This window comes from Acomys minous (genome assembly GCF_964271855.1).
Source record: "Acomys minous genome assembly, chromosome: 2".
NCBI lineage: Eukaryota > Metazoa > Chordata > Mammalia > Rodentia > Muridae > Acomys > Acomys minous.
In genome coordinates this window covers 6,471,219-6,487,001 of record NC_140484.1, presented here as the reverse complement: position 1 = coordinate 6,487,001, position 15,783 = coordinate 6,471,219, and positions in this window count along the sequence as shown.

Here is a 15,783-nt window from a genome sequence, read left to right as displayed (position 1 = left end):
CCCTCAAATTCCATGTACTAAATAAAGGCTTAGTCCCAAGCCTATGGCACTGCTATGGTGTAGTGGAGTTTTTAAGAGGCGGGTTCTAGTGGGTGTCTCCAGGTCACTTGGGGACATACCCTTGAAGGGGATTGTGGAGGGTTATTCTCTCTTTTCTCTCTCTGGCCATGGAGTGAGCAGCTGTTCCTGTCTTTACACTGTCACCGTGATATACTGCTTTGTCCCAACTTCCAAAGCAACAGAGCCAAACAGTTATAGGCAAGAACCTCTAAAATTAAAAAGCCCCCATCAAATGTTTTTCCTTCTAAGTTGCTTGTCTCAGCAAGTCTTTAGTGGAATGGAAAACTAGCAATCTGTGTTGGGTTTAGCTTTGACTGTTACTGTGAATATCATTAGCTTCTAATATTTGATGATTGCAGAGCTTAAAGCATGTGCAATGTACACGCTACACCAAAGCAGCAATGATCACTTGTGAGGAGAAGTTGGGAGACAGTAATGTGAGAGATGCTTGGAGATGCATGCGTAACAATTCCTTTTCCCCTTACCATTGCCCTACATATTTTAAGACCTTTTTTTTACTTGTAATTTATTCACACATTACATCCCAATTGTCATCCCCTTACTCTTATCTTCCCATCCCCACCCTCCCTCCCTCTTCTGCCCTATTCCCCTCTCCTAGACCTCTAATGGGGAGGCCCTTCCACCCCACTGTCTGGACACAGCCTATCAGGTCTCATCAGGATAGCCTACATCTCACTCCTCTGTGTGCCCACAAAGTTGTCTTGCCAAGGGGCAGTGATTAAGTTGTGGGCACCAGAGTGCATGTCAGAGGTTCAGCAGCAGTCCTCGCCTCACCACTTGGAGAATGAGCTGTCCATCAGCTACAACTGAACAGGGGGTCTAGGTTCTCTGCATGCATGGTCCTTGGTTGGTGCATCAGTTTGTGCAGGACCCCTGGGTACAGATCCATTAGCCTTGATGGTCTCCCTGTGGAGCTCCTGACCCCTCCAGGTTCTTCCATTGCTCCCACTCCCACACTCTACCCTATAACTCTCAGTACTCCGCCCAGAATCCGGCTTCAAGTCCCAATATCTGTCCGGATTCCCCACTAGGTGGAGTCTCTCAGAAGACTATATTGGATTAATATCCATTTACAAGTGAGTATATACCATTTGTGTCTTTCTGGGTCTGGGTTACCTCACTCAGGATGATTGTTTCTAGTTCCATCCATTTGCTTGCAAATTTCAAGATTTTCTTGTTTTTAATGGCTGAATAGTATACCTGAAAGACACTCCACCATACAACGAGGACATTTGCTCAACTATGTTCATAGTAGCCTTATTCATAATAGTCAGAATCTGAAAAAAACCTAGAAGTCCCTTAACCAAAGAATGGATAAGGAAACTGGTACATTTACACAATGGAATACTACTCAGCTACTAACACCTTTTTAATTTTCACCTAGGTTAGCATCAATTGTCATTTCTCTCTTATGATTCCATTTGTTTGAATTACTTCATGTATACCATGGAAGACGCAGGTGATGACAGGTGCAAATAGAGCATCTCTATTTTCCCAAAGTAACCTGGGACTCTAACATAATAACCTTCAAACCTTGCCTTCTATATCTTTCCCTCTGCTTGCTTCTTAACCAGACACTCCAACCTCACTAGAAGGCTTGCAACAATGGCGAGCATGTCATTCCCTTTACTTACCCATGCAATTAAAGCCAGCGCTCACCCAGTCCTGATCTGAACTTCCTCCATAAACCAGAACCTTTCCTTTCCCCACCTGTGAGCATCTCACAGTCTGTACTCTCTAGCACTCTTTGTTTAATTCTATCTCTTTTGATATTCTCCTTGAAATACATCAGCATTTAATGTACTGAACATTACATTGCTTTTAAACATAAGCTCCAAGTGGTGCAAGTGCTGGCACTTTGTACTCACCGCTGCAGCTCAGGGCTTAGTCCTTCAACATGCAAATAGGAGAAATTGAATGAATAGAACAGTAACAAAGTTGTAGGACAGAAATACCTCCCTCCTATCCTGGCTTGGGAAACCCTGTGGAGGAGCAGTCGAGAAGATTGTAAGGGCCAGAGTGGATGGAGAACACCAAGGAAACAAGGCTCTCTAACCACATCAAGACCTATGCACATATTAACTCACAGAGACTGTGGCAGCATGCACGTGTCCTGCACAGGCCTGCAACAGATAGGGTCCCAGCATGGAAAAGGGAAGCTGATACAAGTCCACATTCATAACCCAGAAACTATCTCCAGTTGATAACCCTCCCAAATGAAAATGTGGTTTTGTCCAATGGAGTCTCCCTGGGTCTACAAGCCATTCTTAAGGCCAGGAAATAAACTCAATAGCACTTGGGGTGGGGTGGGGGTCTCATAATCCTTTCTCTGAGCATTTCTTTCTAGTTTTCTTACCTTATATGTGTTTTGATGATACATTATGGTTTCTGGTTATGTGTTTTTATAGGATTCTGTTTATCAATGCGTGTGTCTCCATGCCTGTGTTTCTTGTGCTTTCTCTTTGGCTCTTTGTTTTTATGTTATTAATTTTTCCTTTGTAAAGATGTTTGCTTGTTTTTTAATAAGAGAGAGAGAGCAAGAAAGAATATGGCTTTGGGTGGAGGTGGGCTGGGGATGATCCGAGCTGGGGGAGATGGAACCATAATCAGAATGTATTACATGAAAATATTTATTTTCAATAAAAAATATCCAGAGTCTATGGAGTCACCAATACCTGCTGCTAGCATCCTGCTTTCTCTTCAGATCCAGGTAGAAGTTTGTGCTGTAATTTAAAGACAGAGCACTGGGAGGGCATGTTTGATGATGCTTGTTTCATGTCACAGGTGGTCCAGCCTCAGGGTCTTCCTGACATATCACAGCAGCGGTCAGCGTGAATGACAAGTGCTGCTAAGGGCTCATTGTAATGACCTACAGAGCACATTTAGGTAGGCTGACACTCACAGATTCTCAACGTACTTGTGACCTTTATATTTTGGAGGAAATTGCTGACCATAACATATACAGAGGGAAGAGAGATAATGTCTTCATTTGAAACTGAAGAGGGCTGACTCCGACTTCATATTTGGGGCAGATGTATCTAGAAATTGGGAGGTTAAACCCCACTTAGTCACTATCACTTTAAACATAAGAAAATTAATGAATGGAACTTTAGAAACTTAATCTACAAATTGGTCATCTATGGTTTAAAAGCACATTAGAGATATAAGAAAGCATTTGAGCTTATATGCAGAGTTGGAGAAATGAATAACAAATATTAACTAATGTAATTGGTATTCCATGAAAAGCACTAGTAACTGCCTCATTTATCTTCACAATAATTAGTATATTGACTACACAGTAAAGTGTATAATGATTGTTCCTACTTTTTGGATAATAATATAGATTTAGTGTGACTAAGAAAAATTCAAATCACAGTAGCCAGCAAACAGAATCCCATAGTGAGTCTACGCAGTCTGACTGTAAACAACAGTCACAGTAGTAAACTCCACAGGGCAGTACTTGCCCTCTGAGGCTTGATGTCCATTCTGTGATATGTCAGTTGTATATTTATAGACACATTTATTTGTTCATTCACTCATTCTTTCATTCACTCATTCATTAATTCACTTACTCATTCATTCAAGGAATTTTTACTTGTCAATCATTCACCATATGCCAGTTTCATGTTAGGAGAATAACAAGTCAGAGATAGTCTTTGTTTTCTTCAAGCTCAAATTTAAAAGAGGGGAAGATGAGAAATTAGACCATCACTCTCTTCAAGTTTCATGGAATATTGTAGAGGAGAGGACAGAAAGAAGAATGTAAGATCCAAAGATGGGGAAATGTGCAAGAAAAAGACATCTTCTGGAGAAACCTTAGCCATTGCACACACAAGCTGTGGTTGCTGTATGAGGCTTGCACCAGACTGGTCTCATCAACATTCCATCAGGGTTGAGGAAGGGGTCCATGAATCATGCCTAGGACTATAGGTAATTAATTGTGTTGGGGGATGGGCATCACTTTGCTCAGTGGTGTACCCACAGATATATTGGCCTTGCTCCTGTTAATGCTCAGGCAGATCTCACCCTGATTAAATTAGATGGGCTGCACACAGAAAGAAGACATGAACAAAGAGGATTCATGGAGGAAAAGGGTTCCAATGGGAAAGGTAGAGGAATGAAGGAGAGTAATGGGAGGCAAAAATAAATAAAATATATTATGTAAATACTTGAAATTATAAAATAAAAATGAAATATATATATACATATATATAATTCAGGTGATGTAAGGCACTAATGAGAAGAGAAATGCAAAGTGTGTGCATATGTGTGTTTCAGTCTTCACTTTACGATGACATTTTCCTGCCTTCTTACACAAACAACCAAAGGGTTATTCAAAATGCCTGTAAACCTTGCTGGGTTTTCAATATTTTTCTTCTGCATTCCAAGCGTTCGGCCCCCAAGCCAAACACTGGTAAATCTACAGCTGTGCAAGTTTATAAAAGACCATTGGAAACCAGAGAATAAGCCAAGTAGAAGGCTGAATAAATTATCCAGGTAATTTGGGCAGAAATATTTCCTGCTGAGGCATGGATATTTGGCCAAAGTACTTAGTTTGACAAATGATTGAAGTAATTATTCAAGCCTTGATTTTGCTTTGGAAATTTTCTGTTCTTGAGGTAAGGTTATGCATTTCATTTTCTCTTGAGTATGGTTATGGTATAGACATAGGATTGAGTGCCTGGCCTTCCCACAGTTAGTTTAATTAAGATTATTTGGTCATTCACCCAAGCAGTATTTATCTAGTATCTTCTATGCCAACTTATAACACAAACTGCTTTACAATTTTTGAATCATTGCCCCATTCTCATATTAGAAAGTTATCTGCTGCAATCTGTAAGTTAATTACATATTAGTTGTATGCTTCTTCGCAGCCATGAAAGTACATATTACATACGGAAAAACCACAATTAGTCATAATGCAGAGACCAGTTGATCACTGGGCATCTAGCCCCAATGGCTACATGCACAACACAACTCCTGCACCTAAGACTCACATAACAGCAAGGAAAAGGGAGCAAGAGGATCATGATATGAAGTTATGCCCCCTAGACATGACAACATGACTGCCTAACAAGACCTGAAGAGGGGCACTAACCATGGACATGCCAGTGTGGAAGGGGGAAATCTCACATGGTCCTGCCATATACACAGAACTGCCAGCACAAATGAGTACCAACAGAGAATTATTCCCTCTCATGGATGAGCCTCCTAATTTGTCATCCTATCCAAAGTGGTCACCTCTGAAATCATATATACATTTAGCCATCCTAAACTGATTCAGGAAGTTGTGTTTGTACATATATCTATATCTATATATCATCTATCTCTGTAAGAATAATAAAAAGGAGACTATCAATTTGAGAGTCTATGGGAGTTGTAGGGAAGCAACATGGAAAGTATTGATGGGAGAAAAGGGAAGGTGAAAGTGATGTAATTATATTTTAATTAAAGTATTTTTTAAAAAAGAAAGAAAATATCCAGTTTTAGTGTCAACATAGAAAGATCTTGGACATTACCATCCCATCTTTCCAGGAAAAGACAAAGGAGCATAGACAAACTGAAAATCACTGACTTCCCTTGACCTTCCAGAGAACTGAATTCACAGAACAAATTTTCTTGAAGTCTGTAGATATGGTTAATAAAGAAATTCACAGCTGAGATGTGTCACTTAAGCAGACAGAAGAAGTGCTTACATAGTCCTCTCTAAGACCAGATGTGAACTAGCTTAAAAATAAGAATGTCTTGTCTTAGGTATGAGGTCTTCAAGATGAGGCCACACTCTTGTAAGAGGTCAAAATGTATTTCCTTAGGGCTCTGGGAGAGGACAGGCAATTGTGGTAATTGTTGTGGGAAACAGCCATGGTATCCCAGACATTGAAATTTTTATTTTAAATGAAAAGACCTCCCTATAGTATTGTTTTACCCTGGAGATTTTTCTGATTCCACCCCCCTCCAGCTTTCCTTATTCATGGAGGGGAAGCTGAGAAAGCTATACCAGTCATCTCCTTGGCAACAACTGAATTAAAGCTAAAAAAACTGCAAGGTCCAGCAGTTTTCCAAGGAGGGGTTCTTCTTCTTTTTCTTCTTCTTTTCCTCCTCCTCCTTCTCCTCCTCCTCCTCCTTCTTCTTCTTCTCCTTCTTCTTTTCTTCTTTTCTTCCTCCTCCCCTTCTTTTTCTTCTTCTTTTTCTCCTTCTTCTTCTTCTTCTTCTTCTTCTTCTTCTTTTCTTCTTTTCTTCCTCCTCCCCTTCTTCTTTTTCTTCTTCTTTTTCTCCTTCTTCTTCTTCTTCTTCTTCTTCTTCTTCTTCTTCTTCTTCTTCTTCTTTTCAAATTTAAGAGGCATTTAGAAATCCAAATAGATATCATGAGGGAAAAAGTTCCCCATAACATATTCAGTTGTCAAAAGATAAGGCATCAAAAGTACAAAGCAACAAAAATATTAAAAGCTGCAAGACAAAAAATGCCAACTCGCCAATATAAAACAGAAACATAAGAATAATGCCAGATTTTATTTTAATCAGCAACCTTCAAAGATTTAAAAAAAACCATGGAATGATACACTTCAAATCTGGACACATTTGTGGAGAATGGTACCCCAGCATACTCAGCATCACCATCCTCCATTTCCATGTGCTACGCCACAGAAGGGTTCAGGACTAATGTCATGCTCGCTGCCATCACTGCCTTGTAGGTTTCCATCTCTTGTAGTTTCCTCTTGCCTTCTGTACATTGCTGTTACTCTCCCAGTAGCTCCTCATTCTCAATCATCCAACAACCACTTCCATGAACTCCTCAATATCACCTTCATCCATACCCATGCAGAAGTTACTTTTTCATCTCAGTCATAGTCTTGCTGTTTTTTTTTTTCAGTCTCCTCAACCTTTGCAAGCCTCCTGAGTGCCTGCTTTCAGACTTCTTTCATAAACTCCTCAGTGGGTTCACCTCAGTGTGAGATAGGGTTCCTGCTATAACCCCAGATACTGCCATCCTTCCAGAATTGCATCAGTGTCTTACTCAGCTGTTAGACTTATTTTTATAAAATTGTGTTTGTTTCTCGATTTTTCTCTTAACCAGGCTATCACACAAATAATTGAGATTTTATTATATTATTTAAACAAGCTTCACAGCACAAGAACTGAGCAGTAACTACTCTATTCTTAACCCTCTAAGCTAATTTACCTTCCTCCCAGTGTACATCTCTGAGATACTTGCACTTTGCAGCTTTCATTGTTCCAGCTTCTCTCCTGATTCTCCTGGATCTCTCCCATGGCTGAGTCTCCTGGCTGAATCCCCTACTTCCTCCTCTAACTCCTCCTCCCCTGGGTGTGGGAAAGATTAAGCTTTGTCGCAGGTGGAAGCAGTCTTGGCGGGCTTTACCCTTGGGGCACACCATGAATACCTTGTGAGAGACTGTTTGGAGCCTTCCTGGGCTTGGAATTCAGGAAGCCTACCTAGGAACCCCACCGTGGCTATTGTTTTCCTAATTGACCCTCGAAGGGAGAAGGGACCGCCCTTTGCATATGACTGGGAAGGTGGGGGAGAGAAAAACAAGAGGTAGAAGGAGAGAAGGAGAAGGCGCGGAGAGAGAGAAAAGGACCGGACCAGCTCGTGGGACTGAGACACCTAAGGACCCGTCCTGCCGAACGGATTCCAGGAGGTTTTAATCTTCTGTCCCTTTAACCTTTTTTTTTCCTTCTTGTATATGCTAGTTGGGTTGTATAATAAAGTTTAATTGTTAATAAACTGAGCCAACACCTGGGTGGCAGGAAGTCCAGCCCTATTCTCTCCCCTGCTTAGCAACTGGCTGAAAACTGCTTTATTGGCATACCAGGGGACAATTGAAGAACAGCATTTACACAAGATTGAGACAGGAGATTCTCAGAATAAGGATTGTAAACAGATATGGGTGGGGATAAAGGAATCAGCATTTGGATTACACAATAACCTTATGCCTACACTCAGCTGCAACTGCAGCAGTGCCCTGGAACAAATGTCCTTCAGGTAATAGATCTTAAAGCATGCTCTGACCCCTTAATTCCTTGGGTAGATCCAAAGGTAGTGGTGTTTATAGTTCATGGTGAGGTGGAGACCACCCAAAGACAAAGCAGAATGAATAGTGTGTCATTCTCCAATCAACACTTCCCTAAAATGATGGCAGAGTGATTCATGAGAGAATCTTGAAAGAGCACTTACGATTTTAAGATTTATTTATTGGATGTGTATGTTTGTGCACTATGTAGAATGTCTGTTGCTCATGGAATGAAAGAAGAAAATGATGAAGACCTTAGAACTGGAATTACAGGTAATTGCAAACCACCAAGTGGGTACTGGAAACTTCTGGGTCCTCTATTAAATTAGCAAGTGCTTATAACCACTAAGCCATCTCTCTAACCCATTACTTCATTTATTAAAATGAATGTTGTTATTAATTATTTGAGAATTTCATATGTGTATTTGGACCATATTCACTCCTTCACTCAATATCTAAGTGCTCAAACCAGGGAGGCCTGGCTTTGGCAGAAGGCCACCTTCAGCAATGCCCCTGCACTGAGACAACCTGCACATCATCAGGCCCAACAGACTAAGTCTCAGAAAATCATGGTAATATGTGGCATTAGGGTAAAATTTACACCAAAGGAAAGAGAAGGCTTGGGAATAAATTCTAGGTCTGGTGGTCTGTTCTTCTATTTCTTACCATTCTCTATTCCCTGGAGTGAATCCCCAAAACCAGAATTCTCCTCTGTGTTAATCATAGAAAGTAAAATCCTCTTACTGAAAGTAAACCATGACACTCTGGGCTGTCACTTCAACCACTCTCCTCATGTTTTTAGGTAGAAAGTGGTCATGGGAAATTCCGACTTAGGTTGCCTGATGGTGGGCTACAAGAGTCCTCTTCCAGAGGAATGTGCCTCACACATCAGAGGAAAGACCGCTGGGCAGCTCTAAGATGAATCTAAACAGATGCTAGCCTTTCCTCCTTGAAGCATTGTCACATTGTGTCCAATCACATTTCAGTCTGGTTTTCTAATCATCACTTTTACTGGGTCTTTGCTCTTTCCTACTTGAAGTCACCTGTGTCATATAAAAATGTTATCATATTTTTCTTCTGTTAAATTGTCTTTTATTACAGTGGCATTGGTTGTGGCCCTTGTAATGGGCGAAGAGAAGATACTACACTATTCTACCCCTTTGGAATCATATATGAACTAAGAAACACTGGGACAGTAGCATGTCTACTTCAATCCATTTAGAGCCTCCTCCCTTGACATTGACAGCAGAAAATGCACACGTGGAGAACACGTAACTCCACAGATCAGTACATCCACATGCTCTTTTCTTCTTCCTTTTACTAAGCCATTCAGACTTATGCAAGGAGATTTTCCTCTTTGTACTCTCTAAGTTGGATGTGAATGTAATGTCTATTTCATAGAAATACAAGGAACATTTATAAAAGGATATGTGATATTTTCCCAGATGTGGCAAAGAAAATATATATTCTTTTTTCCCCTCTTCCTTAAAAGCATAATATATCTTTACAGTTCAAATTTAATACGAATGAGCATAGAATTATTTGAATCAAAAGTTTTCTGGATAGGGACTGTGGAGACAGTTCAGTTGGTAAGCTCCTTGCTATATGCACATGAGGGGCCCGAGCTTGACTATATACACCCACATTCAGAGAGAGGAAGGAAGGAAGGGAAGAGGAGATGGGGAGGGATGGGGGAAGGAGAAAAGAGGGACAAAAAGAGGAAGGAAGGAAGGAAGGAAGGTAGGTAGGAAGGAAGGAAGGAAGGAAGGAAGGAAAGAAGGGAGGGAGGGAGGGAGGGAGGGAGGGAGGGAGGAAGGAAGGGAGGAAGGAAGGAAGGCAGCCTAGGAATAGTACTGTGTATCTATACCCCAGTGCGTGGAGAATAGAAACACTGAATCCCTAGAGATCAGTGGAGAGCTAGCCTTCCTAAATTGGTGAGCTGCAGGTTCAATGAGAGACGCTGTATCAAGAAAAAATAATAAAGAAGGTAAAATTACTTCAATAAGACATCCAGCATCAACCTGTAGCCTTCGCAGCCCTGAACAGATATGTACATAACACACACACACATAGATAGCTTAAGCATATTGCTGAAGATTTTGGTGGGATTCCTACATTATCTTTCAAGAGTCTTTTCCTACTCAGTTCTGCCTGTATTTCTACCACTGTAACACTAAACACTCCTTGTATAGGAACGATGAGATTCAAGCTTCTGTTATATCACGATCTCCTGGGTAATCAGGCCCCATTACCCAGCACCCCTAATGTCAAAATAATAATATATGTATACTCACACTGTTTGCTCTGCCCAGACTTCTTGGTGCCAATAACACTATAACTTTATGTATTCTCTTCATGTTTATATCCATATGAACAATGTCCCAAGTCTCAGGGACACTTTTGTACTTGAAGGGCAATCACTATGCCACCAAGAGGGTCATAGATGGGGAAATTACCATCTGAAATGATCATTTGGAACCATATGGGGGACTAAATTAAAGCAATTACATAAATATTAAATCATTTTTAAAGGCTTTAGATACACAGCCCAGGAAAGAAGAAAAAGAGAGCTTTTTAAAATGTTCTGTCCAGTTAGAACATTTCTATGTAAGCTTGATTATTAGGCCCCAGCATGGGTAGAGGAGTCTGTGTGGGTGCTAGTCAACATTAGCCCCGCCCCCTGCTCTTCGTGAAATACCCAAGCTTCAAGTCCATGAAGGTCTAGGATTTACTTACTCATTTTCCAATGTGCTAACTTTCTTTCTGACTCAGTTGATTGGAAGGTAATGCTTAGGTAACAGTCAGACGTTACAATATCTGTTGCTCAGTTTAACTGTGGAATAGTCTCCAATGGTGATGGTGCCACTGTTAAAGGGACAGGGTCCCATGACCCCCAGTAGTGAGAAGATGGCAGGACATACCAGGTACAGTGGTAGGTGACATTGAAAGTTAGAATTCTGACTACAACCAGGAAGGCAGCTTGCTACCTACAAGATTTGTAGAAAGTCAATTAGCAGTATCCCTGTCGTGTCTGAAAGACACAACCTAGAAGCACATGCCCTGCTCCTCTGGCTTGTACAATCTTTTTTCAGCCCCTGTTTGCCATTCTCCTTGAGCCTTAGGTGTAGCAGTTGCACTGCAGATTTATCAGTTGGGGTTAGGCGTGCAAGGTTTCTCTCTCTCTCTCTCTCTCTCTCTCTCTCTCTCTCTCTATATATATATATATATATATATATATATATATATATATATATATATATTTCTAGATATATATATACATACATACATACCAGTTGTAGATTTCTGTGATGTCTCCATGTGATGCAAAAGAGAAGCCTCTTTGATGAGGTGTGTGAAAGCTATGCTTTTCTCTGGGTATAGGGATAAGTATTTAGAATACAGGTAGAAATTATATTGGTTTTAAAAAAATGTTACAAATATATGAGGCATATTATCTTAGTTAGGGTTTGTATTGCTGCAACTAAACAGCATAACCAAAATGTAATTTGGCAATGTAAGGGTTTATTCAGCTTATACTTCCATATTGCTGTTTAATCATCAAAGTAAAGCAGGATAGGACCCAAATGGGCCAGGATCCTGGAAACAGGAGCTGATGCAGAGACCATGAAGGGGTGCTGCTAACTGGCTTGATTCCCCTGGCTTGCTTACTTATAGACTCAGGATCACCGACCAGGCAGGGCACCACCCACAGTGGGCAATGCCCTCACCCACTGATCACTAATTGAGACAACACCTTACAGCTAGAAATAATGGAGGCACTTCTTCAACTGAGACTCTTTCCTCTCTGATGACTTTAACTTGCATCAATTTGACACAAAATGAGCCAGTACACATACAGAGACTTTTCTCTTTGTAATATTCCCCAAATAATCAAGTATGACAGCTATTTCTATTCTTCAAATTGCATTAATTAAATTATTATAAGTGATGTGGTTTTGTTAGTATTAGAGATTTTATAAGTATTCTGGGAATTATTTAGAATATATCGAAGGACATAGTTAAGTTATTACATATGTACATTATTTTATAAGGAAACTAAGCATCTGTAGTTTTAGAATCTGATGTGATCTTGGAACTAATAATCTTCATGGATGTAAAAGAAAGACAGCATAATATTTGATCATTAGGAACTTAATATTTTTAAAGTTCTTTAAAAATATTTCAATGTCATGTGTGGTTTATGCTTATCACTACAATAAATTAAGTGAACGCATTGGAAAACAAAAGCCAGGACACTGGAAATTGGAAGGCTTCTTTCAAGTCTGCAGAAGTAGTGGATGAGAATAGAGTTCAACAGGACCTCATATCCTCTTGCAGCTCCTGCGGTCCATGTGTAAGATTCTTTCTCTCTCTGCCTCCTCATCTGGAGAGGGAGGAAAGAGCTGAGCAAGCATCCTCTCCCACAGGGATCCAACGTATCCGGTTCAGAACCTGGAACTGAAGGTGAGTGACAGGAGAGATGTCCTTAGCATCTCTGTATCTCTTCATGCTTGCCAACAGTGGCCCCTGTGTAATGGTATCGGTAAAGCTGTACCTCCTCCCTGCTCTGGGTGAGCCTGAGGCAGGGCTCACTGTCAGAACTGTAAACCCTTGAAAAAAGGTAAGAAATCCATCAGGAGCCTAAACAGAGGTGGTTTTGTTATTCTCAATTCAGAATTTATAGTGCATCTACATTTCTAGTAATATCCTTACTGGGTAATTCATAGCATCTTCTCCTTGTCAAAATTATTTGCATGAACACTCAGTTTAGTTAATGAAATAATGCCCCCTTCTTAGCACATGGCGTCCTGATTCTGACAAATGGTCTGATTAGACCGACTCTATCTCCTCTCTGACAGGATGAAGAAGAATCGGTTATGAGATAAAGGTGCAGAACAAAGACAAATGTGTCACCGGCAGAGGCTACATGTCACTGCCTAGACAGATGCACCCGGGTCCTGGGAACAAATGGCATCACAGTATCCTCCTGACATGGCCGTGGAGCGTGAAGCACAGCTTGATTCTTCATACAGAGTAGGGCTAGGAATAGACTGAAAGTAACTAAATAAAAAAGTTTTAGAGTCAAGTTGTACAAACTAAGAGGCTATTGCCACAGATAATTAACTTCAGGAGGCAAAGCAGCTGCCATGTTTTAAGGATTCGTCCATCTCTACCTTCTAGTGTTTAGTCTTCTTAGTATGGCGTTATCCCTTTCCCAGGTTCTGGCAAGGAATTAGGACCACTGATGGGTCAAGCAAAAACATTTATTCAGTGCTCATTAGCAGTAAAGCTTCGTGCTAGGTGTAAAGGACACAGGTATTAATTTGTCCACCTCTTGCCAAAAGGCTTTAGTTTGGATAGTAATTCTCTTAAGCACTTCTTCCGAGATGGCTAGCCTAATAAAACAGTAAGGTACCACTAGAAAATCCATATCTTCAAGACTATAAGTTGTTTCATTCATAAGGCAGTAGCCGGAGTAAAAATGAGGCACATGTCTAAAGTCCCAGAATGTGGGAGCATGAAGAAGGAAGAGGGCCAGCTCACATCCAGTCTCCACTCCTGGGCTACATATTAAGAACATGTAAACATAAAAAGTGTTCAGAATTGGACTACTCTGGCTTAAGTTCTCCTAGTTTCCATTCACATGAACTTAAGTGGTTTATGTAATTTCGTTATGCCTCACTTATAAGCTTGTGAAGATTATAAAAAATATAATCACTTCATTATAGTATTTGAGTCCTTCTCATCATGTGTCTGAAACCATGTTCACACTGAGAATGGGTCTACTTCCTGGTCGTATTTATGAGTGCTTCCGGCTGCCAACGACAGCCATATCTAATGGGACCTGTATAGAGCAGGAAACCCAAGACATGAAGAATGTAGAGCCCTGAACACACGTTGGATGTGTGACAGTCTCAGGTCCTGGACCACTCTACCCTGGGAGCTTCAGTTTTCCATTTGCCTGAAACTTCAGAAGGGAGATCGTTTTAATGATTGTCCGATAGCATGACAAACAATTCTATACACACAGTTTCAGTTCCTCCATATAACAACCCTTGAATGAGCCCCCATTTCTTCTCGTTTCCCAGGATGCAACAACTGAGAAAAATGAAACCTGGTGCCTGAAAGGACCCTGAAAAATCAGCAGAAGACACCTAAAGCAAGTTCTCAGCAAAGAGAAAATGTATTTGCCCCAGAATAACAAAGGGCAGGGAATAAGAGACAAAGACAGGAGACAGAGAAAAAGGGAGAAGAGAAAAACAAACCAACAAAAACCACACACACAAACAAACAAACACAACCCTCACCCTGCAAAAAACAAGGGAGAGAGGGGAGGGATATTTGTCCTGGAGAGACAAAGCACAACCTCTGGATACAAGGAGACAGAGTGGCCCGTAGGCAAATGGCAGTTTATGAAGGTAAAGGGGGAAACCCTTGTTAGGATAAAGTGTTTAATTTTTAAATGAGCATACTCATTAGGTGAGCCCCAAGGGGGCTGTTGATTGCTGGGCTTCAGGACTTTGATAGGTGGACTTCAGTGGTCAGCCTCAAGGGGAGGAAGTGGCCAAACAAGGGAATAGACCTTTGTGGCTAGCTTTTAAAATGTAATTCAACAGTTTTTTAGCATGGAAGAGGGAGTCAGGAAAGGGCAAGGCCTGCCAGAGCCATGTTTGCATGCTCAGGCCTGTTAGAGCCCCTCCAGTGCCTACAGTCTTGCAGCAAGGCTGAGCCACTCTGGTCAGATTGTAAATTGGCCTCAGATGAACTCAACTATTGCCTTCAGATTGTAGGAAGGAAGAAGGGAAGGGAGAGAGGGAGCCAGGGAGAGAGGGAGGGAGAGAAGGAGGAAGAGAGAGAAGGGGGGGGGGGATTCAGGAAGCTGCCTTGTTAGGCTTAGAAGCTCTGAAAGAGTTGGGTTTCACAAGGCCCCTCCCCCAGGTTATATAATTAGCAAACAATGCTGTGGAGGAGACTCTTGGATACAGCTGCCTGCAAGTTGGGCAAATAGCTGCAAGGATGCAGATTCCACGCATCATTGTGCGTGCAGGACTGGGATGTTTGGGTTGACAGCTGCGTCCAGTTGCCTATGCTCCTGTAAGAACGATCTCGCTCATGGTCCTGTGTACCACACAGACAGCTCACAGTTTACCAAACTAGACTTGGAGGGAATAACTTCTTTGTCCTGCTAATGTTCTGTCCAGGCAGAAAAAAAATACATGTTCCCACCTCCTCTGGAGCATATGCCCTGGCCAGTTCCACCCCCGATAAAACTGACCACTTCCTGATCTCCATTTCGTTGAAGGTAAGTTCCTACAGTTTGGGAGATTCTCACAACGAAAATCCCTGTACTGTTTGTTGTTGCCCTATGCGGGCCTGTTTGAAGTCTCCGATGCCTGATGACAAGCACATCCCTCTGTGGTAGTTCCTGGAACACAGGAGCATAGTTGTTCACACCGCAGCAGAGGTGTGAACACAGACAGTTCTGTCTTTCTGTGCTTCTTGTTCACACTCCATCCACACCCACTTTCAGGGGCACAGAGAGAGAGAAAGGGAAAAAATGGCCAAAATACAAGGTCCCAGCTCATCCCGTGGCCCCGAAATGCTTTAGAAGGACATCTAATGGACATTTCGCCACACACACATTCTTCTTCTTCTTTTTTTTTTTTTTGTA